We start from the raw sequence: 27,342 nt of genomic DNA on the forward strand, positions 1-27,342 counted from the left end.
GATGGGTATCGGTGTGAATATGGAACAGAGCAGTGAAGATGGGTATCGGTGTGAATATGGAACAGAGCAGTGAAGATGGGTATCGGTGTGAATATGGAACAGAGCAGTGAAGATGGGTATCGGTGTGAATATGGAACAGAGCAGTGAAGATGGGTATCGGTGTAAATATGGAACAGAGCAGTGAAGATGGGTATCGGTGTAATATGGAACAGAGCAGTGAAGATGGGTATCGGTGTGAATATGGAACAGAGCAGTGAAGATGGGTATCGGTGTGAATATGGAACAGAGCAGTGAAGATGGGTATCGGTGTGAATATGGAACAGAGCAGTGAAGATGGGTATCGGTGTGAATATGGAACAGAGCAGTGAAGATGGGTATCGGTGTGAATATGGAACAGAGCAGTGAAGATGGGTATCGGTGTAATATGGAACAGAGCAGTGAAGATGGGTATCGGTGTAAATATGGAACAGAGCAGTGAAGATGGGTATCGGTGTGAATATGGAACAGAGCAGTGAAGATGGGTATCGGTGTGAATATGGAACAGAGCAGTGAAGATGGGTATCGGTGTGAATATGGAACAGAGCAGTGAAGATGGGTATCGGTGTGAATATGGAACAGAGCAGTGAAGATGGGTATCGGTGTGAATATGGAACAGAGCAGTGAAGATGGGTATCGGTGTGAATATGGAACAGAGCAGTGAAGATGGGTATCGGTGTGAATATGGAACAGAGCAGTGAAGATGGGTATCGGTGTAAATATGGAACAGAGCAGTGAAGATGGGTATCGGTGTGAATATGGAACAGAGCAGTGAAGATGGGTATCGGTGTGAATATGGAACAGAGCAGTGAAGATGGGTATCGGTGTGAATATGGAACAGAGCAGTGAAGATGGGTATCGGTGTGAATATGGAACAGAGCAGTGAAGATGGGTATCGGTGTGAATATGGAACAGAGCAGTGAAGATGGGTATCGGTGTGAATATGGAACAGAGCAGTGAAGATGGGTATCGGTGTAAATATGGAACAGAGCAGTGAAGATGGGTATCGGTGTGAATATGGAACAGAGCAGTGAAGATGGGTATCGGTGTGAATATGGAACAGAGCAGTGAAGATGGGTATCGGTGTGAATATGGAACAGAGCAGTGAAGATGGGTATCGGTGTGAATATGGAACAGAGCAGTGAAGATGGGTATCGGTGTGAATATGGAACAGAGCAGTGAAGATGGGTATCGGTGTGAATATGGAACAGAGCAGTGAAGATGGGTATCGGTGTGAATATGGAACAGAGCAGTGAAGATGGGTATCGGTGTGAATATGGAACAGAGCAGTGAAGATGGGTATCGGTGTGAATATGGAACAGAGCAGTGAAGATGGGTATCGGTGTGAATATGGAACAGAGCAGTGAAGATGGGTATCGGTGTGAATATGGAACAGAGCAGTGAAGATGGGTATCGGTGTAAATATGGAACAGAGCAGTGAAGATGGGTATCGGTGTGAATATGGAACAGAGCAGTGAAGATGGGTATCGGTGTGAATATGGAACAGAGCAGTGAAGATGGGTATCGGTGTGAATATGGAACAGAGCAGTGAAGATGGGTATCGGTGTAAATATGGAACAGAGCAGTGAAGATGGGTATCGGTGTGAATATGGAACAGAGCAGTGAAGATGGGTATCGGTGTAAATATGGAACAGAGCAGTGAAGATGGGTATCGGTGTGAATATGGAACAGAGCAGTGAAGATGGGTATCGGTGTGAATATGGAACAGAGCAGTGAAGATGGGTTTCGGTGTGAATATGGAACAGAGCAGTGAAGATGGGTATCGGTGTGAATATGGAACAGAGCAGTGAAGATGGGTATCGGTGTGAATATGGAACAGAGCAGTGAAGATGGGTATCGGTGTGAATATGGAACAGAGCAGTGAAGATGGGTATCGGTGTAATATGGAACAGAGCAGTGAAGATGGGTATCGGTGTGAATATGGAACAGAGCAGTGAAGATGGGTATCGGTGTAAATATGGAACAGAGCAGTGAAGATGGGTATCGGTGTGAATATGGAACAGAGCAGTGAAGATGGGTATCGGTGTGAATATGGAACAGAGCAGTGAAGATGGGTATCGGTGTGAATATGGAACAGAGCAGTGAAGATGGGTATCGGTGTGAATATGGAACAGAGCAGTGAAGATGGGTATCGGTGTGAATATGGAACAGAACAGTGAAGATGGGTATCGGTATAAATATGGAACAGAGCAGTGAAGATGGGTATCGGTGTGAATATGGAACAGAGCAGTGAAGATGGGTATCGGTGTAAATATGGAAAAGAGCAGTGAAGATGGGTATCGGTGAGAAAATGGAACAGAGCAGTGAAGATGGGTATCGGTATGATTATAGTACAGAGCAGTGAAGATGGGTATCTTGTAAACATGGAACAGAGCAGCGAAGATGGGTATCAGTGTTAATATGGGACAGAGCAGTGAAGATGGGTATCGGTGCAAATATGGAACAGAGCAGTGAAGATGGGTATCGGTGTAAATATGGAACAGAGCAGTGAAGATGGGTATCGGTGTAATATGGAACAGAGCAGTGAAGATGGGTATCGGTGTGAATATGGAACAGAGCAGTGAAGATGGGTATCGGTGTAAATATGGAACAGAGCAGTGAAGATGGGTATCGGTGTAAATATGGAAAAGAGCAGTGAAGATGGGTATCGGTGTGAATATGGAACAGAGCAGTGAAGATGGGTATCGGTGTGAATATGGAACAGAGCAGTGAAGATGGGTATCGGTGTGAATATGGAACAGAGCAGTGAAGATGGGTATCGGTGTAAATATGGAACAGAGCAGTGAAGATGGGTATCGGTGTGAATATGGAACAGAGCAGTGAAGATGGGTATCGGTGTAAATATGGAACAGAGCAGTGAAGATGGGTATCGGTGTGAATATGGAACAGAGCAGTGAAGATGGGTATCGGTGTGAATATGGAACAGAGCAGTGAAGATGGGTATCGGTGTGAATATGGAACAGAGCAGTGAAGATGGGTATCGGTGTGAATATGGAACAGAGCAGTGAAGATGGGTATCGGTGTGAATATGGAACAGAGCAGTGAAGATGGGTATCGGTGTAATATGGAACAGAGCAGTGAAGATGGGTATCGGTGTAAATATGGAACAGAGCAGTGAAGATGGGTATCGGTGTGAATATGGAACAGAGCAGTGAAGATGGGTTTCGGTGTGAATATGGAACAGAGCAGTGAAGATGGGTATCGGTGTGAATATGGAACAGAGCAGTGAAGATGGGTATCGGTGTGAATATGGAACAGAGCAGTGAAGATGGGTATCGGTATAATATGGAACAGAACAGTGAAGATGGGTATCGGTGTGAATATGGAACAGAGCAGTGAAGATGGGTATCGGTGTAAATATGGAACAGAGCAGTGAAGATGGGTATCGGTGTGAATATGGAACAGAGCAGTGAAGATGGGTATCGGTGTGAATATGGAACAGAGCAGTGAAGATGGGTTTCGGTGTGAATATGGAACAGAGCAGTGAAGATGGGTATCGGTGTAAATATGGAACAGAGCAGTGAAGATGGGTATCGGTGTGAATATGGAACAGAGCAGTGAAGATGGGTATCGGTGTGAATATGGAACAGAGCAGTGAAGATGGGTATCGGTGTGAATATGGAACAGAGCAGTGAAGATGGGTATCGGTGTAAATATGGAACAGAGCAGTGAAGATGGGTATCGGTGTGAATATGGAACAGAGCAGTGAAGATGGGTATCGGTGTGAATATGGAACAGAGCAGTGAAGATGGGTATCGGTGTGAATATGGAACAGAGCAGTGAAGATGGGTATCGGTGTAAATATGGAACAGAGCAGTGAAGATGGGTATCGGTGTAATATGGAACAGAGCAGTGAAGATGGGTATCGGTGTGAATATGGAACAGAGCAGTGAAGATGGGTATCGGTGTGAATATGGAACAGAGCAGTGAAGATGGGTATCGGTGTAAATATGGAACAGAGCAGTGAAGATGGGTATCGGTGTGAATATGGAACAGAGCAGTGAAGATGGGTATCGGTGTAAATATGGAACAGAGCAGTGAAGATGGGTATCGGTGTGAATATGGAACAGAGCAGTGAAGATGGGTATCGGTGTAAATATGGAACAGAGCAGTGAAGATGGGTATCGGTGTAAATATGGAACAGAGCAGTGAAGATGGGTATCGGTGTGAATATGGAACAGAGCAGTGAAGATGGGTATCGGTGTAAATATGGAACAGAGCAGTGAAGATGGGTATCGGTGTGAATATGGAACAGAGCAGTGAAGATGGGTATCGGTGTGAATATGGAACAGAGCAGTGAAGATGGGTATCGGTGTGAATATGGAACAGAGCAGTGAAGATGGGTATCGGTGTGAATATGGAACAGAGCAGTGAAGATGGGTATCGGTGTGAATATGGAACAGAGCACTGAAGATGGGTATCGGTGTGAATATGGAACAGAGCAGTGAAGATGGGTATCGGTGTGAATATGGAACAGAGCAGTGAAGATGGGTATCGGTGTAAATATGGAACAGAGCAGTGAAGATGGGTATCGGTGTGAATATGGAACAGAGCAGTGAAGATGGGTATCGGTGTGAATATGGAACAGAGCAGTGAAGATGGGTATCGGTGTGAATATGGAACAGAGCAGTGAAGATGGGTATCGGTGTAAATATGGAACAGAGCAGTGAAGATGGGTATCGGTGTAATATGGAACAGAGCAGTGAAGATGGGTATCGGTGTGAATATGGAACAGAGCAGTGAAGATGGGTATCGGTGAATATGGGACAGAGCAGTGAAGATGGGTATCGGTGTGAATATGGAAAAGAGCAGTGAAGATGGGTATCGGTGTGAATATGGAACAGAGCAGTGAAGATGGGTATCGGTGTGAATATGGAACAGAGCAGTGAAGATGGGTATCGGTGTGAATATGGAACAGAGCAGTGAAGATGGGTATCGGTGTGAATATGGAACAGAGCAGTGAAGATGGGTATCGGTGTGAATATGGAACAGAGCAGTGAAGATGGGTATCGGTGTAAATATGGAACAGAGCAGTGAAGATGGGTATCGGTGTAAATATGGAACAGAGCAGTGAAGATGGGTATCGGTGTGAATATGGAACAGAGCAGTGAAGATGGGTATCGGTGTGAATATGGAACAGAGCAGTGAAGATGGGTATCGGTGTGAATATGGAACAGAGCAGTGAAGATGGGTATCGGTGTGAATATGGAACAGAGCAGTGAAGATGGGTATCGGTGTGAATATGGAACAGAGCAGTGAAGATGGGTATCGGTGTGAATATGGAACAGAGCAGTGAAGATGGGTATCGGTGTAAATATGGAACAGAGCAGTGAAGATGGGTATCGGTGTGAATATGGAACAGAGCAGTGAAGATGGGTATCGGTGTAAATATGGAACAGAGCAGTGAAGATGGGTATCGGTGTGAATATGGAACAGAGCAGTGAAGATGGGTATCGGTGTAAATATGGAACAGAGCAGTGAAGATGGGTATCGGTGTAAATATGGAACAGAGCAGTGAAGATGGGTATCGGTGTGAATATGGAACAGAGCAGTGAAGATGGGTATCGGTGTAAATATGGAACAGAGCAGTGAAGATGGGTATCGGTGTGAATATGGAACAGAGCAGTGAAGATGGGTATCGGTGTAAATATGGAACAGAGCAGTGAAGATGGGTATCGGTGTGAATATGGAACAGAGCAGTGAAGATGGGTATCGGTGTGAATATGGAACAGAGCAGTGAAGATGGGTATCGGTGTGAATATGGAACAGAGCAGTGAAGATGGGTATCGGTGTGAATATGGGACAGAGCAGTGAAGATGGGTATCTGTGTCAATATGGAACAGAGCAGTGAAGATGGGTATCGGTGTCAATATGGAACAGAGCAGTGAAGATGGGTATCGGTGTGAATATGGAACAGAGCAGTGAAGATGGGTATCGGTGTCAATATGGAACAGAGCAGTGAAGATGGGTATCGGTGTAAATATGGAACAGAGCAGTGAAGATGGGTATCGGTGTTAATATGGAACAGAGCAGTGAAGATGGGTATCGGTGTGAATATGGAACAGAGCAGTGAAGATGGGTATCGGTCTGAATATGGAACAGAGCAGTGAAGATGGGTATCGGTGTGAATATGGAACAGAGCAGTGAAGATGGGTATCGGTGTAAATATGGAACAGAGCAGTGAAGATGGGTATCCGTGTAAATATGGAACAGAGCAGTGAAGATGGGTATCGGTGTAAATATGGAACAGAGCAGTGAAGATGGGTATCTGTGTGAATATGGAACAGAGCAGTGAAGATGGGTATCGGTGTGAATATGGAACAGAGCAGTGAAGATGGGTATCGGTGTGAATATGGAACAGAGCAGTGAAGATGGGTTTCGGTGTGAATATGGAAAAGAGCAGTGAAGATGGGTATCGGTGTGAATATGGAACAGCGCAGTGAAGATGGGTATCGGTGTGAATATTGAACAGAGCACTGAAGATGGGTATCGATGTAAATATGGAACAGAGCAGTGAAGATGGTTATCGGTGTAAATATGGAAAAGAGCAGTGAAGATGGGTATTGGTGTGAATATGGAACAGAGCAGTGAAGATGGGTATCGGTGTGAATATGGAACAGAGCAGTGAAGATGAGTATCGGTGTAAATATGGGACAGAGCAGTGAAGATGGGTATCGGTGTAAATATGGGACAGAGCAGTGAAGATGGGTATCGGTGTAAATATGGAACTGAGCAGTGAAGATGGGTATCGGTGTAAATATGGAACAGAGCAGTGAAGATGGGTATCGGTGTAAATATAGAACAGAGCAGTGAAGATGGGTATCAGTGTAAATATGGAACAGAGCAGTGAAGATGGGTATCGGTGTGAATATGGAAAAGAGCAGTGAAGATGGGTATCGGTGTGAATATGGAACAGAGCAGTGAAGTTGGGTATCAGTGTGAATATGGAACAGAGCAGTGAAGATGGGTATCGGTGTAAATATGGAACAGAGCAGTGAAGATGGGTATCGGTGTAAATATGGAACAGAGCAGTGAAGATGGGTATTGGTGTGAATATGGAACAGAGCAGTGAAGATGGGTATCGGCGTAAATATGGAACAGAGCAGTGAAGATGGGTATCGGTGTAAATATGGAACAGAGCAGTGAAGATGTGTCTCGGTGTGAATATGGAACAGAGCAGTGAAGATGGGTATCGGCATAAATATGGAAAAGAGCCGTGAAGATGGGTATCGGTGTGAATATGGAACAGAGCAGTGAAGATGGGTATCGGTGTGAATATGGAACAGAGCAGTGAAGATGGGTATCGGTGTCAATATGGAACAGAGCAGTGAAGATGGGTATCGGTGTAAATATGGGACAGAGCAGTGAAGGTGGGTATCGGTGTGAATATGGAACAGAGCAGTGAAGATGGGTATCGGTGTGAATATGGAACAGAGCAGTGAAGATGGGTATCGGTGTAAATATGGAACAGTGCAGTGAAGATGGGTATCGGTGTAAATATGGAACAGAGCAGTGAAGATGGGTATCCGTGTGAATATGGAACAGAGCAGTGAAGATGGGTATCGGTGTGAATATGGAACAGAGCAGTGAAGATGGGTATCGGTGTGAATATGGAACAGAGCAGTGAAGATGGGTATAGGTGTAAATATGGAACAGAGCAGTGAAGCTGGGTATCGGTGTGAATATGGAAAAGAGCAGTGAAGATGGGTATCGGTGTAAATATGGAACAGAGCAGTGAAGATGGGTTTCGGTGTGAATATGGAAAAGAGCAGTGAAGATGGGTATCGGTGTAAATATGGAACAGAGCAGTGAAGATGGGTTTCGGTGTGAATATGGAAAAGTCAGTGAAGATGGGTATCGGTGTGAATATGGAACAGCGCAGTGAAGATGGGTATCGGTGTGAATATGGAACAGAGCAGTGAAGATGGGTATCGATGTAAATATGGAACAGAGCAGTGAAGATGGTTATCGGTGTAAATATGGAAAAGAGCAGTGAAGATGGGTATTGGCGTGAATATGGAACAGAGCAGTGAAGATGGGTATCGGTGTGAATATGGAACAGAGCAGTGAAGATGAGTATCGGTGTAAATATGGGACAGAGCAGTGAAGATGGGTATCGGTGTAAATATGGAACAGAGCATTGAAAATGGGTATCGGTGTAAATATAGAACAGAGCAGTGAAGATGGGTATCGGTGTAAATATGGAACAGAGCAGTGAAGATGGGTATTGGTGTGAATATGGAACAGAGCAGTGAAGATGGGTATCGGCGTAAATATGGAACAGAGCAGTGAAGATGGGTATCGGTGTAAATATGGAACAGAGCAGTGAAGATGTGTCTCGGTGTGAATATGGAACAGAGCAGTGAAGATGGGTATCGGCATAAATATGGAAAAGAGCCGTGAAGATGGGTATCGGTGTGAATATGGAACAGAGCAGTGAAGATGGGTATCGGTGTGAATATGGAACAGAGCAGTGAAGATGGGTATCGGTGTCAATATGGAACAGAGCAGTGAAGATGGGTATCGGCGTAAATATGGGACAGAGCAGTGAAGGTGGGTATCGGTGTGAATATGGAACAGAGCAGTGAAGATGGGTATCGGTGTGAATATGGAACAGAGCAGTGAAGATGGGTATCGGTGTAAATATGGAACAGTGCAGTGAAGATGGGTATCGGTGTGAATATGGAACAGAGCAGTGAAGATGGGTATCGGTGTAAATATGGAACAGAGCAGTGAAGATGGGTATCGGTCTGAATATGGAACAGAGCAGTGAAGATGGGTATCGGTGTGAATATGGAACAGAGCAGTGAAGATGGGTATCGGTGTGAATATGGAACAGAGCAGTGAAGATGGGTATCGGTGTGAATATGGAACAGAGCAGTGAAGATGGGTATCGGTGTAAATATGGAACAGAGCAGTGAAGATGGGTATCGGTGTAAATATGGACCAGAGCAGTGAAGATGGGTATCGGTGTAAATATGGAACAGAGCAGTGAAGATGGGTATCGGTGTGAATATGGAACAGAGCAGTGAAGATGGGAATCGGTGTGAATATGGAACAGAGCAGTGAAGATGGGTATCGGTGTGAATATGGAACAGAGCAGTGAAGATGGGTATCGGTGTAAATATGGAACAGAGCAGTGAAGCTGGGTATCGGTGTGAATATGGAAAAGAGCAGTGAAGATGGGTATCGGTGTAAATATGGAACAGAGCAGTGAAGATGGGTTTCGGTGTGAATATGGAAAAGAGCAGTGAAGATGGGTATCGGTGTAAATATGGAACAGAGCAGTGAAGATGGGTTTCGGTGTGAATATGGAAAAGTCAGTGAAGATGGGTATCGGTGTGAATATGGAACAGCGCAGTGAAGATGGGTATCGGTGTGAATATGGAACAGAGCAGTGAAGATGGGTATCGATGTAAATATGGAACAGAGCAGTGAAGATGGTTATCGGTGTAAACATGGAAAAGAGCAGTGAAGATGGGTATTGGCGTGAATATGGAACAGAGCAGTGAAGATGGGTATCGGTGTGAATATGGAACAGAGCAGTGAAGATGAGTATCGGTGTAAATATGGGACAGAGCAGTGAAGATGGGTATCGGTGTAAATATGGGACAGAGCAGTGAAGATGGGTATCAGTGTAAATATAGAACAGAGCAGTGAAGATGGGTATCAGTGTAAATATGGAACAGAGCAGTGAAGATGGGTATCGGTGTGAATATGGAACAGAGCAGTGAAGATGGGTATCGGTGTAAATATGGGACAGAGCAGTGAAGCTGGGTATCGTTGTGAATATGGAAAAAAGCAGTGAAGATGGGTATCGGTGTAAATATGGAACAGAGCAGTGAAGATGGGTATCGGTGTGAATATGGAAAAGAGCAGTGAAGATGGGTATCGGTGTGAATATGGAACAGAGCAGTGAAGATGGGTATCAGTGTGAATATGGAACAGAGCAGTGAAGATGGGTATCGGTGTAAATATGGAACAGAGCAGTGAAGATGGGTATCGGTGTAAATATGGAACAGAGCAGTGAAGCAGGATATCGGTGTAAATATGGAACAGAGCAGTGAAGATGGGTATCGGTGTAAATATGGAACAGAGCAGTAAAGATGGGTATCGGTGTGAATATGGAACAGAGCAGTGAAGATGGGTATCGGTGTAAATATGGAACAGAGCAGTGAAGATGGTTATCGGTGTAAATATGGAAAAGAGCAGTGAAGATAGGTATCGGTGTGAATATGGAACAGAGCAGTGAAGATGGGTATCGGCGTGAATATGGAACAGAGCAGTGAAGATGAGTATCGGTGTTAATATGGAACAGAGCAGTGAAGATGGGTATCGGTGTAATTATGGAACAGAGCAGTGAAGATGGGTATTGGTGTGAATATGGAACAGAGCAGTGAAGATGGGTATCGGTGTGAATATGGAACAGAGCAGTGAAGATGGGTATCGTTGTAAATATGGAACAGAGCAGTGAAGATGGGTATCGGTGTGAATATGGAACAGAGCAGTGAAGATGGGTAGCGGTGTAAATATGGAACAGAGCAGTGAAGATGGGTATCGGTGTGAATATGGAACAGAGCAGTGAAGATGGGTATCGGTGTAAATATGGGACAGACCAGTGAGGATGGGTATCGGTGTAAATATGGAAGCTGTTTCCATAACTGTTGTGGAATAACAAGACGCTAACTGTAAACGAAGAATAGGGGGAATCACATAGGTGGGGTCTTGGGGTGTTGCAGATGACTTCAGGCTTGTGAGGCTGAACAATAGTAAATATGGTCACTTTACATGAAAAATTACAGAGATTGCTTTCTGTAGATAGGGAGGGGGTGAAGCCAAGGAGAGATTGCTGTGCTGTGCAGCTGTGGTGCAGCTTGTTGTGTATGGTTTGTAGAGGAACATCATATCAACATAGGAACAGTAACAGACAAGGAAAGATCCTTTGATCCACTCAGGATGTCCAATACAAGTGAGATGCCTCATACAGCAATTATATAACCACTTCGCACCACACTCAAAAAAAACTGTGGGGTCCCCTGAGAAATGGAAAAAAAACAGGTAAAAGCCCAACCTAATTTGGGAAAAAATCTTCAAAATTCCTCTCAAAACCACCTAGGTGATCAAAACTAGTTAAGGAGATCACTCTGGTCCTGAATCCACTGCCTTTTGATCCACCCAAACTCTCGTTTGAAGGGAAATAAGAATACCTGGAAAAACTCAGCAGGTCTGGCAGTATCTGCAGAGAGGAACACAGTTAACATTTCGAGTCCGAGAACTAAGGAAAAATAGAAAAGAGGTGAAATATAAGCTGGTTTAAGAGGGGGGGTGGGACAGGTAGAGCTGGATAGAGGGCCAGTGATAGGTGGAGATAACCAAAAGATGTCACAGACAAAAGGACAAAGAGGTGTTGAAGGTGGTGATATTATCTAAGGAATGTGCTAATTAAGGGTAGAAAGCAGGATGAGCAAGGTACACTTAGCCCTAGTGGGGATGGGGTGGGGGGGGAAGGGATCGAAATAGGCTAAAAGGTAGAGATAAAACGATGGATGGAAATACATTTAAAAATAATGGAAATAGGTGGGTAAAGAATAATCTTTATAAATTATTGGGGAAAAAAGGGACAGATCGGAAAGGGGGTGGGGATGGAGGAGAGAGTTCATGATCTAAAATTGTTGAACTCAATGTTCACTCTGGAATTTATATTTTTGTTTTGGATTTCCAGCATCCGCAGTTTTTTGCTTTGATCTCATTTGAAGTAATTCTGCACACATTGTGTGGGCCAGCAACCTGCGACTAGGGTTCATCATCCAGGAAAAGAGCCACCTCCTAGATCTGACCTTACACAGCTTCAAACTGTGACCCTGGTCCTCACTAACTCTCTTCATTGTAACAAACTGTCAACTGGAACACAATCAATTCCCTTTAGCATCTTACAACCTCGATTAGATCACCCCTAAATCTGCACTTCTCTAAAAGGGAATTAGAACTCATTTTGGATTATGCTGATAACTAAAATGCTTTAAATTGGGAATTAGTCCAGTCACCCTCCTCTGCACCCTTGCCAACCCTTCAATATCACATTACAAGATATTTATGATTCACTGGCCTGTTACTTTTATGTTAAAAAAACACAGCTTGCATTTCTATAGCACCTTAAATATAAAATAAAGACTTGCATTTATAGAATGCCTTGAATGACTACAGGATGTCCCAAAGTGCTTTACACCAAATAAAGTATTTTTCAAGTACAGGCACTGTTGTAACACCAACATCTTGCATTTATATAGTACCTTTAATGCATTAAAATTTTCACATTATGGGAAAGATTTTGACACTGAGCCTCATGAGGAGCTATTAGGCTGGGTGCTTGGTCAAAGAGGCAGATTTTTAGGAGCATCTTAAAGGAGGGAAGAGGAGAAGAGAGGGCGAGAGGTTTGGGGGTGAGGGAGAGGTGGGGAATCCCAGAGATCAGGACCTAGATGGCCAAATGGTGGAGAGACAAAACTTGAAGAGGCCGGAATTGGAGAAAGACAAAATTCTTGAATTATAGAGATATGGAGGAGCAGGTCCATAGAAAGATTTGAACATTAGGATGCATATTTTAAAGTTGAGATTCTGGTGAACACAGCCAACGTAACCCAGCCAGTCTAACTCGACAGGATTAGAAAGTTCGGTCCCTACATCAGAATTCAAGTTCTAGGATTTTGTTTCACTCATTTGATTCCCTCCTGAATATTACTTTACTTTAAATAGTTAATTTAGCATTCTGTCAATCCAAGTAACCTTACTCTGGTCAGGACCAGTGCAATAGTGAGTACCTCATGTTTCGAACCCACCCAGGATTACAGGTATCTCCGGGACATAAAACGTTTCTCGGACTGCTGTTCCTGTCACATTCTGAAATCCACACTCAGTGCCATGCGCTGCCACATGAACACACTCGACCTCTCCCTCCAGCAGCACCGCCATACCCTTTTTCAAAGCTGCGTGTGCCCCCAGTTTCATTTTATTCTTCGTCTCATCCGACGCCTCAACAAGAAACTTTTTCTCTTTCTCTCAAGTGCTAAGGAACGCAAGCTGCAACAACTCATCGACACCAACACCCATCTAGGACCCCCCACCCCTGCCTGTTCCTCCGTCCCCACCCCATCTTCCAATCCCAGCCCCAGCCGTGTATTCACTATACCCCCTGACCTTCCCCTCTCCGATGCTGAACGTTCAGTGCTCAGCAAAGGACTTAGTTTCATACCCTTACGCCCTCACCTTAATGAATTTCGGGCTCGGCACGATGCTGAACTCTTCTTCCTCCGTCTTCGTCTCCGGGCTCACTTCTTTGGGCAGGAGTCCTCTCCCCATTCAATGGATCCTTTCACCCACCTCCAATATTCTCCTTCCACCTGGACCCCTCCCTCTGGATTCTTACCTTCTCTTGATCTTTTCATTGAGAACTGTCGGCGCGACATTAGTCGTCTCAATTTCTCTGCTCCTCTCACCCATTCTAATCTCTCTCTCTCTGAACTTACTGCACTCCATTCTCTCAGGTCCAACCCTGACATCGTCATCAAACCCGCTGACAAGGGTGGTGCTGTTGTTGTCTGGCGCACTGACCTCTACCTCGCGGAGGCTGAGCTTCAACTCGCAGACACTTCCTCAACCTCTCCCTGGACCATGACCCCACCACTGAACATCAAGCCATTGTTTCCAGGACTGTCACTGACCTCATCTCCTCTGGGGATCTTCCTCCCACAGCTTCCAACCTGATAGTCGCCCAACCTCGGACGGCCCGCTTCTACCTCCTATCCAAAATCCACAAACAGAACTGCCCCGGTAGACCGATCGTCTCAGCTTGCTCCTGCCCCACAGAACTTATTTCTCGTTATCTTGACTCCCTTCTCTCTCCCCTTGTCCAGTCCCTTCCCACCTACGTCCGTGATTCCTCTGACACCTTACGTCACATCAACAATTTCCAGCTCCCTGGCCCCAACCGCTTCCTCTTCACCATGGACGTCCAATCCCTCTACACCTCCATCCCCCACCAGGATGGTCTGAGGGCCCTTAGCTTCTTCCTCGAACAGAGGCCCGAACAATCCCCATCCACCACTACTCTCCTCCGTCTGGCTGAACTTGTTCTCACGCTGAACAATTTCTCCTTCAACTCCTCTCACTTCCTCCAAATAAAAGGTGTGGCTATGGGTACCCACATGGGCCCCAGCTGATAGACTGTCCACCAATATCCATTACAAGCCTACCGATTCCCACAGCTACCTTGACTACAGCTCCTCACACCCCGCTTCCTGTAAGGACTCCATCCCATTCTCTCAGTTCCTTCGCCTCCGTCGCATCTGTTCCGATGATGCCACCTTCAAAAACAGTTCCTCTGACATGTCCTCCTTCTTCCTTAACCGAGGTTTTCCACCCACAGTCGTTGACAGGGCCCTCAACCGTGTCCGGCCCATCTCCCGTGCATCCGCCCTCACGCCTTCTCCTCCCTCCCAGAAACATGATAGGGTCCCCCTTGTCCTCACTTATCACCCCACCAGCCTCCACATTCAAAGGATCATCCTCCACCATTTCCGCCAACTCCAGCATGATGCCACCACCAAACACATCTTCCCTTCACCCCCCCTATCGGCATTCCGTAGGGATCGCTCCCTCCGGGACACCCTGGTCCACTCCTCCATCACCCCCTACTCCTCAACCCCCACCAATGGCACCACCCCATGCCAACGCAAAAGATGTAACACCTACTCCTTCACTTCCTCTCTCCTCATCGTCCAAGGGCCCAAACACTCCTTTCAAGTGAAGCAACATTTCACTTGCATTTCCCCCAACTTAGTCTACTGCATTCGTTGCTCCCAATGTGGTCTCCTCTACATTGGAGAGACCAAACGTAAACTGGGCAACCGCTTCGCAGAACACCTGCGGTCTGTCCGCAAGAATGACCCAAACCTCCCTGTTGCTTGCCATTTTAACACTCCACCCTGCTCTCTTGCCCACATATCTGTCCTTGGCTTGCTGCATTGTTCCAGTGAAGCCCAACGCATACTTGAGGAACAGCACCTCATCTTCCGACTAGGCACTTTACAGCCTTCCAGACTGAATACTGAATTCAACAACTTTAGGTCTTGACCTCCCTCCTCCATCCCCACCCCCTTTCTGTTTCTTCCCCCTTCCTTTTGTTTTTTCCAATAAATTATATAGATTTTTCTTTTTCCCACCTATTTCCATTATTTTTAAATATTTTTAAATCTTTTATGCTCTCCCCACCCCCACTAGAGCTATACCTTGAGTGCCCTACCATCCATTCCTAATCAGCACATTCGTTTAGATAATATCACCAATTTTAACACCTATGTGTTCTTTTGTTCTGTTGTCTGTGACATCTTTTGATGATCTGCTTCTATCACTGCTTGTTTGTCCCTACAACCACACGCCCCCTCCACTTCTCTCCCCCAACCAAACCCACCCCCCACACCCCCCCCCCCCCCACACACACACACACACCTTAAACCAGCTTATATTTCACCCCTTTCCTATTTCTACTTAGTTCTGTCAAAGGGTCATGAGTACTCGAAACATCAACTCTTTTCTTCTCCGCCGATGCTGCCAGACCTGCTGAGTTTTTCCAGGTAATTCTGTTTTTGTTTTGGATTTCCAGCATCCGCAGTTTTTTTGTTTTTATAGCAATAGTGAGTAGCTGGTTCTGTTGAAGAGTCATACGGACTTGAAACATTAACTGTGTTCCTCTCCGCAGATGCTGTCAGACCTGCTGAGTTTTTCCAGGTATTTTTGTTTTGGATTTCCAGCATCCGCAGTTTTTTGCTTTTATCTTATGTGAGTAGCTGGGTCCGTCTTGGATTGCTCACTGGGATTACCAAGTATGTGTTGAAAACCATTTCAATCTAATCATTAACACAATGTATTTGAACTGTCACTATTTTATGTATGAAACTGTATTTCTGTTATGCATCTCTGAGTTTATGTGTTTATTTCTGTGTGCAACTCTATGTATGTATTTGTGTGATTGAATATGTGTCTCTAAGTGTGTTCATGTGTATTTGAGTGTGTGAGCATATCTCTTGAGTATATGAGTTTGTGTATTTCTATGTATGAGTGTATGTCTGAGGGTGTGTGTGAGAGTGTGTGTATGTGTCTGAATGTGAGGTTGAGTGTATGTCTTTAGTGTGTGAGGTTGTGTATGTGTGTGTGTGTATTTCTGCATGTTCGTGCGTGTGTGAGAATTTGTGTCTGTATGAGTCTCTGAATATATAATTTAGTGTATTTCTGTGTGTGTGTGCATTGAAAGCTGCATGCTGCATAGAATAAAGATAATTTTAAACCAGTCTTCTGTTCTTGGTCAGTTTCTCTTGTTTTCTGTCCTTAAATGAGGGACATTGAATGCAGTTATTTTTCAAAGCTGAAGGTGTCACTAGTGAGGCACATGTTGCCCTGAGATTGTGCAAACACATTGGTGTGAGACTGGGGTGAGATGTACCCAGTGTGGGTAAGGACAGCAGCTTTCCTTTCCTCAAGGATATTAGTGAACCAGTTGGGCTTAAACATCAATCTGATAGTTTCAGCGTCACATTTTCACATCCAAGCTCTTAATTACCAGTTTTTGGAACCTGAATTCAAATTCATATAACTGCTTACCTCATTACAGCTTTAGTCCAAATAATTCAAGAGGTGAGGTGAGAGTGACAGCCCTTGATATCAAGGCCACGTTTGACCAAATGTGGCATCAAGGAGCCCTGGCAAAACTGGAGTCAATGGGAATCAGGGGGAAAACTCTCCACTGGTTGGGGTCATACCTAGCACAAAAGAAGATGGTTGTGGTTGTTGGGAGTCAATCATCCATTCCTACATTGTCGCTGGGTCAAAATCCTGGAACTCTCTTCCTAACAGCACTATGGGTGTACCTACATCACATGGACTGCAACGGTTCAAGAAGGCAGCTCACCACCACTTTCTCAAGGGCAATTAAGGATGGGCAATAAATGTTGGCCTAGCCAGTGTCACTCACATCTCAGAAATGAAAGCAGAGTCAGGGTTTGGATTGTGGGATATGGTGAGAAGATGGGGTTCCAGGATATGTGGAGTGGAAATTAGATGGATTGTCGGGCCTGATGGTTAACTCCAGTTCCTCATGCAACATTCTAATGAAAGCATTCACTCATCCCATTTCACCAGTTGGAAGCTGTTGGTGGTTTAATCTCATTTAGAACTCCATCGCTTATTGAACAAAGGCATCTTTCCCATGACATTGTTCCCATTCTTCTCCTATGATTTACTCAAGCTGAAAAATTATGTTTTGCTAAGTTTATTGTATCCTCTCCCCCACTGAATAGAAAAGGGGGAGTAACTTGAAAAAGATCTTTAAAATTATGAAATAAAAAGCCTCTGAAGTCATACAGACTCGAAACATTAACCCTGTTTCTCTCTCCACAGATGTTGTCAGACCTGCTGAGTTTTTCCAGCATTTTCTGTTTCTAGTTCAGATTTCCAGCACCCACAGTATTTTCCTTTTACCTTTAAAACTATGATGGGGTTTTATAGGGTAAATATAGAAAAACGTTTCTACTTGTTGAAGAGACTAAAAATATGGGTTATAAATATGAGTCACAAATAAATCGAATATGGAACTCAAGAAAGACTTCTTTATCCAGAGACCGATGAAAATGTGGAGCTTGCAGAGTGGTCATGGTGAATAACATGGATGCTGGCTAAACATGAGAGAAGAGGATATGTTTATTGGGTGTGATTAAGTGGGGCAAGAGGAGGCTCATCTGGATCTTAACACCAGCACGGATCAATTCAGCTAAATGACCTGCTTTATGCTGTAATTTCTACGTAAGTCTATGTGAATACTGCATTTATACATCAGAACATAAGGAATAGAAGCAGGAGTAGACCATTTGGCCCATCAAGCCTGCTCTGCCATTTATGGCTGATCTTGAGCTTCAACCCCACTTTCCCACCCACTCCCCGAATCCCTTAATTCTCTGAGAGACCAAAATCTGTCTATCCCAGCCATGGAATAAAAGGGAAAGGAGGCACTTGGATAAGAAATTGGCTGAGTGACATGAAACAGAGTAGTGATAAATAGTTGTTTTTCAGATTGAAGGAAGGTCTGTGGTGGAGTTCCTCTGGGGTCAGTGTTGGGACCCTTGCTCTTCCTGATATATAATATTGACATAGACTGTGGTGTGCAGGGCATGATTTCAAATTTGCTGATGATAAGAAGATTGGAAATGTTGTCAACTGTGATGGGGATTGTCTTGAACTTCAAAGGACATAGACATGTTGGTGGATTGGGCAGACAAGTGGCAGATGAAGTTCAATGCAGGGAAGTGTGAGGTAATTCATTTTGGCAGGAAAGATATGGTGAGACAGTATAAAATAAAGGGAGAGCCTCTAAAGGAGCAGCAGGAACAGAGGGACCTCTGTGTATATGTACATAAGTCATTGAAGATAGTAGGGCATGTTGAGAGAGCAGTTAGTAAAGCATATAGTATCTTAGGTTATATTAATAAGGGCATTGAGTACAAGAATAAGGAGGTCATATTGAACTTGTATAAGACACTAGTTAGGCCTCATTGGAGTGCTGCATACAGTTCTGGGCCCCATATTTGAGGAAGGATGTGAAAGCATTGGAGAGAATACAGTGGAGATTCACAAAAATTATTTCCAGAGTTAAAGAACTGTGGCTATGAGGATAAATTGGAGAGGTTGGGACTGTTTTCCTTGGAGAAAGGCTGAGAGGAGATTTGATAGAGGTATTCAAGATCCTGTGGGGTATGGACAAGGTAAATAGTGAGAAACTGTTCCCACTGAAGAGAACATCAAGAACTAGAGGGCACAGATTCAAAATAATTGGCAAAAGGAGTAAATGTGATGTGAGGAAAATTTTTTCACCCAAAAGGTGGTTGGAGTCTGGAATGAACTTCCTGAATGGGTGGAGGAGGCAGGTACAATCGAGGTATTAAATGGGAATTGGATTGCTACCTGAACTGAGAGAACGTGCAAGGTTACGGGGATAAGGCAGGGGAGTGGGACTAGGTGGAATGTTCTTTCAGAGAGCCAGTGCAGACTCAATGGGCCAAATGGCCTCCTTCTGCACTGTAGAGATACTGTGATTCTTCTGTGATTAAATGTATTCAACAATGGAGCATCCACAACCCTTTGAGGTAGAGAATTCAAAAGATTCACAACCCTCTGAGTGAAGTCATTTCTCCTCATCTCTGTACTATATGATCGGCCCCTTATCCTGAGACTGTGCCCCATGTGTTTTACATTCCCCACCAGGGGAAACATCTCCCAGGGTCCACACTGTCAAGTCCTTTCAGAATCTTGTATGTTTCCATTAGATTACTTCTCATTCTTCTACACACCCAGAGAATAAAAACCAAATTTACTTAGTCTCTCATCATAGAGCAATCTATATAAATGAAAGATATGCCACAGAGATCTGTGGGCATTATGTGCCTACCCTTATGCCAACAAGAGTATCCTGGCAATCCAATCTGACAAAGTGATGATAGTGGTGACCACAGGCTGTAGGTCAGCAGGAGGTGTGCCACCTGCTACAAGGACACTTGTAACCATAGAGACTATAGGGGCAGTACAGTCAATGTCTAATAACTTCATTACTCTCAACACCTCTGCCTCAGCCTCCTTCCCAGACTAACGGTTAGCTAGTGTGCTATCCATGTGTGACTGCTGCATCTGCTTTATAGCAAGGGGAGTGTAGCACAGCTGCTCAAAGACCCTGTGCATCTACATTTCCCAAGGTACAGGTCAACCTCAGAAAAGACATGCTTGAAGCATGGAGCTGCTCTTCCCATAGTGTCCACCAGGTGGTAATAGAGCCCCAAGATTTGCTGAACTGTATGAGGTTTGTTGCTTCGATGTTCCTGATTTTCACCTCACCCCCTGTTGAAACCCAGTGAGCAGAGACTGATTTGCAACAATCCTGGGATGAGGGCTGAAATTGGATAATTTTTAATAATTTATATGTATGTCTCTGGTAAGGCCAGCATTTGACTGAGTGTGGCACTAAGGAGCCAAGTAAAATGGAAGCCAATAGGAATCAGGGGAAACTCTCCCCTACTGGTTCCTTGACAAGCACAAAGTGGTTGTTGGAGGTCAGTCATCTCAGTTCCAGGACATCACTGCAGGAGTTCCTCAGGGTAGTGTCCTCGGTCCAACCATCTTCAGCTGCTTCATCAATGACCTTCCTTCCATCATAAGGTCAGAAGTGGGGATGTTCGCTGATGATTGCACAATGTTCAGCACCACTCGCAACTCCTCAGATACTGAAGCAGTCCATGTCCAAATGCAGCAAGACCTGGACAATATCCAGGCTTGGGCTGACAAGTGGCAAGTAACATTCGTGCCACTCAAGTGTCAGGCAATGACCATCTCCAACAAGAGAGAATCCAACCATCGTCCCTTAATGTTCAATGGCATTACCATCACTGAATCGCCCACTATCAACATCCTGGGGATTACCATTAACCCTTACTCTCTGGATTTTTAGTCCATTGTAACATAAATACCAGCTTGTGTATACAACAGCTCATTGAGATCATTGTCCAGCTCATCAGAAACATCTTCAAATGCAGTATTGATCTCAGCCTATACCAGGCCAGCATCATAAGATATTCCCATATTTAATTTGGTGGTGGATATCTAAACTCCAGTGCGTAAAATAGGCAATGGAATCTAAGGAATAGAATCTGCAGCTGACCCACAGGAGTTCAGCTCTAAGTAAAGTGCATTTTTATGACACCTTTATCACACCCACAGGACACTCTGTAGTCCTTTCCAATCAATGAAGTATCCCTGAAGAGCAATTGTTATTGTAAAGTAGGAAATAACAATCAATGTGTAAATAGCAAGCTCCCACCAACAACTGATACCAATATCTGGCACTGAAATATTGACCAGGCCATCTGGTTTTAGTGATTAAAAACAAAAAAAACTGCGGATGCTGGAAATCCAAAACAAAAACAAACAGAAACAGAATTACCTGGAAAAACCACCCCCCACCCCCGAACTTCTCTCCCCACCCCCCACCTTAAACCTTAAACCAGCTTATATTTCACCCCTTCCTTGGATTCTGTTCTGTTGAAGGGTCATGAGGACTCGAAACGTCAACTCTTTTCTTCTCCGCCGATGCTGCCAGACCTGCTGAGTTTTTCCAGGTAATTCTGTTTTTGTTTTGGTTTTAGTGATGTTTGTTGAGTGAAGATTGACCACAGGACACTGGGGAGAACTTCCCTGCTGTGTTTTCCAATAGTGCTCTCAGATTATTTGCTCAAGGGGCAGACAGGGCCTTGGTTAACAGAAGATAACAGAAAATGCTGGAAAAACTCAGCAGGTCTGGCAGCATCTTTGTAGGGGGAAACAGAGTTAACGTTTCGAGTCCAATATGACTTCTTCAGAACTGAAGGGAGGTAGAAATGTGATGGGTTTTATAGTGTCAAAAGGGGGAAGGGGGAGGTGGAAATAAATAAAGGTTGGGATGGGTTAGAGGGCGAGTGATTAAAGAACAAAGATGTCATCGAGCAAAAAGCAAAGAGGGTGCTATCGGGTGTAGTAAAGAAACAAAGCATTGGTCCAGAGTACGTGTTAATGGCAGAATAAAGGTGAGGTCTAACTGAAAGCAAAATCATGAAAACAAGACACAGACTGGCTCTTGGCAAAATGAAATAATCTAAATGGGAGACAGTGTTTATAATCTGAAATTGTTGAACTCAAAGAAGGTTGTAAAGTGGCTAATTGGAAGATGAAGTAGTTTCTCGAGCTTGGTTCAACATCTCATCTGAAAGATGACCCATCGCTAGAGTGTCAGCCATGTATCCTTTGGAGAGGGGGAGACCTTCAGAGTAATTGGGAGAGTGCTACTGACTGAGACCAGCTGGGTCTTTATTCACTCGACTGACTCCTGGGATGGGAAGGTTCTCCTATGAGGAAAGGTTGGACAGACTGGGCCTGTACCCATTGGAGTTTAGAAGAATGAGAGGTGATTTTATTGAAACATATAAGACCCTGAAGGGACCTGACAGGGTGGATGCTGAGAGATTGTTTCCCCTTGTGGGAGAGAATAGAAATAGGGGTCTCAGTTTATAAATAAGTGGTTTCCCATTTAAGACGGAGATGAGGAGAATTTTTTTCTCCCTGAGGATCGTGATTCGATGGATTTATCTTCCCTAGAGAGCGGAGGGGGCAGGGTCATTGAATATTTTTAAGGCTGAGTGAGATAGATTCTTTTTTTTATTCATTCATGGGATTTGGATGCTGGATGGGCCAGCATTTATTGGGTTACTAGTCCAGCAACAATACAACTGCTCCATCCCCTCCTCTTGATTGACAAGGGAATTAAAGGATATTGGGGGTAGGAAAGAAAGTGGAGCTGAGGCCACAACCAAATCAGCCATGAAGCAGACTCAATGGCATCCTCTATCTTTCATATTTCTTCATGGGACGTGGGAGTCACTGGCAAGACTAGCATTTGTTGCCCCAAGTGCCCTAGACTGAGTGGTTTGCTGGGCCAACTCAGAGGACAGGCAACCCTGTTGCTGTGGGTCTGGAGTCACATGTAGGCCAGACCAGGTAAGGACAGCAGATTCCCTTCCCTAAAGGATATTAGTGACCCAGATGGGTTTTTACAACAACCAATGACGATTGCATGGCATCATTCCAGATCCCGTGATGTGATTCAAACTCATGTCCCCAGAGAATTACCCTGGGTCTCAGGATTACTAGTCCAGCGACAATACCACTACACCATCGCCTGTTTGTACCACGCATTGTGATATATTGTTTCCTCTCCACTGAGGGTCATAGACAGCACAGTGAGTGAGCAGGCAGCAATTTGGACACAAAGATACAAGAGATGAGAACATGTTTAAATCCAAAACCTTTGTATTTGGCAAGAGGGGGAAAGAGCCTCTGGTAGTAACAGAGTTTTGTCTCAAAAAAAAACCGTGTATAAAAACCAGAAAGAGAGGGAACAGCAACCAGCTGGATATGTCAGTGAAGATGAGCAACCCTCAGTACAAAGAACATCAGAACAGCACCAAAATAAAAAAATAAATTCAAGTCTGACCAGCAACCCCCTGCCCTCTGCTTCTAAAAAATACAATCAGGAATTTTACAGTACACTAGAAAATGGGGCAGATTGGGCTTCTTCCCCATGGTCCAGAACAGGCGCCAAAATCTTGTGGAACGCTGTGAGGTCATCAGCATGTAGTCACTGAGGGTCAAGTGGTCAGGCGATGTTGTGTAATCTCTCCCCATGCCCTTCACTGGGTGCCCAACCTCCCTCCCACACCCAACCCCACAAACACCGGCCCAGGATCCACTGACCCCCAATCAGGTCTTTGCTTGATTAGTGTTCACTTCAGCAGGTCGTTCTCTTACTGTTCACTGGCACCTTTCCCCTGTGGGCACTCACTGAGCAGCAGGCGGAACCACACATACCCAGCTCACCCTCCGACACGCACACTCCAGCAATTCTCACTACCCCACAGCCTGGGTGACTCTTCCCCCACCCTCACTCCCCCATGATGAGGAGACATGAGGGGCAAGGGGGGAGCTGGGTGAAGAGAGGAGTGTGGACTGTTCCCCAGGTGCATGGGGGCAGGGAAACATCACAGGGCCGGGGTGTCCAGTTCAACCTGAGTTTGCCCCCAGCAACTTCTGCACACAAATATAGCCTTCCAAATACATCCCACCACCCACCCCCCACGCCCAACAAAAAAATTTAATTTTAATCATCAATCCAATATAACCAGCAGCCTGAAAACTGCTAATAAGAAGAGTGACATTTGTGCTATTCACACGGTCAGGTGCATGACCGTTAACAGGGATAATGACGCTTGTCAGTTCTACAACACCATGTGCACAACTAGTCATGGCACTTGCACCATTCACATGGGCATGTGTACAATGTTAATACTAGTAACAGTGGCCCAGCTCGTGAATATGATGGGACAGTGAGAACATTATGGGACACAGTAAGGGTTTCCCAACATTGCTCAGTTTGATCCTGTTCCTTGACTCAAGCCAGCTCAGATCCAGGGTGATGTGACCACCAAAGACTTGATTTTGGGGTCAGGAGGCAACACCTGGGGGTGGGGGGGGGTGGTATCCACTCTGATCAGGAGTTAGGATAAACCCCTGTCAACCTTTCGCACCCACTTCCCACGAGTGTTAATGCTGAAGAAAATAAATCCAATATAAAATAAAATTTCATCCCGATTTCATCAGGAAAAGACCCAAATACTGTACATACTGTTTAACAGCAGGATGTCGGCATTGATCATGGCGCAGGTTGTAAATACATATTTACAAAATTATACATTTCAATCGCATGTTATCAGGAACAAGTCTGCCCTTTTCCTGAATTAGGTTGTGGTATCCCAGAGGATTGTTCCAAGAGCAATACGAGAACTCTGCCGCCTGTCCTGGAATCTCAGGGGTCGCAGTCAGTGACACACAGAGCAATATTCCTTCCTGCCACTGGATCCAAAACAAATACATCAACTTTCTCTGCAGTTCAGCCCATCGCAAGAAGCATTCCTGCAAAAAATACAGATAATACCAGATCAGGACAAGTTCTTTCCTCCTGATTGGTAGCATTCTTGCCTCTGCACCAGGTCGTGGGTTTGAGCGACAATCCAAAGATTTGAGGACAAATGTGACACTCCCAAATGTAGTTATGAGGGAGCACTGCATTGTCAGAGGGTCAGTACTGAGGGAGTGCTGCACTGTCAGAGGGTCAGTACTGAGGGAGTGCCGCACTGTCAGAGGGTCAGTACTGAGGGAGTGCTGCACTGTCAGAGGGTAAGTACTGAAGGAGTGCTGCACTGTCAGAGGGTCAGTACTGAGGGAGTGCTGCACTGTCAGAGGGTCAGTACTGAGGGAGTGCAGCACTGTCAGAGGGTCAGTACTGAGGGAGTGCAGCACTGTCAGAGGGTCAGTACTGAGGGAGTGCTGCACTGTCAGAGGGTCAGTAATGAGGGAGTGCTGCACTGTCAGAAGGTCAGTACTGAGGGAGCGCTGCACTGTCAGAGGGTCAGTACTGAGGGAGTGCTGCACTGTCAGAGGGTCAGTAATGAGGGAGTGCTGCACTGACAGAGGGTCAGTACTGAGGGAGTGCTGCACTGTCAGAGGGTCAGTACTGAGGGAGTGCTGCACTGTCAGAGGGTTAGTACTGAGAGAGTGCTGCACAGTCAGAGGGGAAGTACTGAGGGAGTGCTGCACTGTCAAACGGTCAGTACTGAGGGAGTGCTGCACGGTCAGAGGGTCAGGACTGAGGGAGTGCTGCACTGTCAGAGGGTCAGTACTGAGGGAGTGCTCCACTGTCAGAGGGTCAGTACTGAGGGAGTGCTGCACTGTCAGAGGGTCAGTACTGAGGGAGTGCTGCACTGTCAGAGGGTCAGTACTGAGGGAGTGCTGCACTGTCGGAAGGTCGGTACTGAGGGAGTGCTGCACTGTCAGAGAGTCAGTACTGAGGGAGCGCTGCACTGTCAAAGGGTCAGTACTGAGGGAGAGCAGCACTGTCATAGGGTCAGTACTGAGTGAGTGCTGCCCTGTCAGAGGGTCAGTACTGTGGCAGTGCTGCACTGTCAGAGGGACAGTACTGAGGGAGGGCTGCACTGTCAGAGGGTCAGTACTGAGGGAGTGCTGCACTGTCAGAGGGTCAGTACTGAGGGAGTGCTGCACTGTCAGAGGGTCAGTACTGAGGGAGTGCTGCACTGTCAGAGGCTCAGTACTGAGAGAGTGCTGCACTGTCAGAGGCTCAGTACTGAGGTAGTGCTGCACAGTCAGAGGGTAAGTACTGAGGGAGTGCTGCACTGTTGGAGGACCGGTACTGAGGGAGTGCTGCACTGTCGGAAGGTCGGTACTGAGGGAAAGCTGCACTGTCACAGGGGCAGTACTGAGGGAGTGCCACACTGTAAAAGGGTCAGTACTGAGGGAGTACTGCACTGTCAGAGGGTCAGTACTGAGGGAGTGCTGCACTGTCAGAGGGACAGTACTGAGGGAGTGCTGCATTGTCGGAGGGTCAGTACGGAGGGAGTGCTGCACTGTCAAAGGGTCAGTAAAGAGGGAGAACTGCACAGTCAGAGGGTCAGTACTGAGGGAGCGCTGCACTGTCAGAGGGTCAGTACTGAGGGAGTGCTGCACAGTGAGAGGTTCAGCACTGTGGGAGTGCTGCACTGTTGGACTGTCAGTACTGAGGGAGAGCTGTACTGTCAGAGGGTCTGTTCTGTGGGAGTGCTGCACTGTCAGGGGGTCAGTACTGAGGGAGGGCTGCACAGTCATGGGGTCAGTACTGAGGGAGTGCTGCACTGTCGGAGGACCGGTATTGAGGGAGTGCTGCACTGTCGGAAGGTCGGTACTGAGGGTGTGCTGCACTGTCAGAGAGTCAGTACTGAGGGAGCGCTGGACTGTCAAAGGGACAGTACTGAGGGAGAGCAGCACTGTCATAGGGTCAGTACTGAGGGAGTGCGGCACTGTCAGAGGGACAGTACTGAGGGAGTGTGGCACAGTCGAAGGGTCATACGGAGGGAATGCTACACTGTAAAAGGGTCAGTACTGAGGGAGTGCTGCACTGTCAGAGGGTATGTACTGAGGGAGTGCTGCACTGTCAGAGGGTCAGTACTGAGGGAGTGCTGCACTGTCAAATGGTCAGTACTGAGCGAGTGCTGCACTGTCGGAAGGTCGGTACTGAGGGTGTGCTGTAATGTCAGAGTGTCAGTACTGAGGGAGTGCTGCACTGTCAAAGGCTCAAAACTGAGGGAGTGCTGCACTGTCAAAGGGTGAGTACTGAGGGAGTGCAGCACTGTCAGAGGGTCACTACTGAGGGAGTGCTGCAATGTGAGAGGGTCAGTAATGTAGGAGTGCTGCACTGTCAGAGGGTCACTACCGTGGGAGTGCTGCACTGTCAGAGGGACAGTACTGAGGGAGTGCTGCAATGTCGAAGGGTCAGTACTGAGGGAGTGCTGCACTGTCAGAGGGTCAGTACTGAAGGAGGACTCCAATGTCGGAGGTTCAGCACTGTGGGAGTGCAGCACTGTCGGCGGGACAATACTGAGGGATTGCTGCACCGTCAGATGGTCAGTACTGAGGGTGTCCTGCACTGTCAGAGGGTCAGAACTGAGGGAGAGCTGCACAGTCAGAGGGTCAGTACTGTGGGAGTGCTGCACTGTCAGAGGGACAGTACTGGGGGAGTGCTGTACTGTCGGACAGTCGGTACTGAGGGTGTGCTGTACT

The 27,342-nt window shown here is 45.8% G+C and overlaps 1 protein-coding gene across 2 annotated transcripts in view; it reads right to left on the reverse strand.

Moving 5' to 3' along the window:
- Positions 1 to 22,988: 22,988 nt before the first annotated feature.
- Positions 22,989 to 27,342, reverse strand: part of LOC121284375 (ankyrin repeat domain-containing protein 50-like) — a 163,220-nt gene continuing 158,866 nt past the window's right edge. For both annotated transcript variants that reach the window (XM_041199800.1, XM_041199799.1), the window contains exon 5: positions 22,989 to 24,645. The gene's annotated coding sequence lies outside the window, so the exon portion shown is untranslated. The remainder of the gene's footprint in view (positions 24,646 to 27,342) is intronic.

Source organism: Carcharodon carcharias, chromosome 11, assembly GCF_017639515.1.
Source record: "Carcharodon carcharias isolate sCarCar2 chromosome 11, sCarCar2.pri, whole genome shotgun sequence".
NCBI classification, from domain to species: Eukaryota; Metazoa; Chordata; class Chondrichthyes; order Lamniformes; family Lamnidae; genus Carcharodon; species Carcharodon carcharias.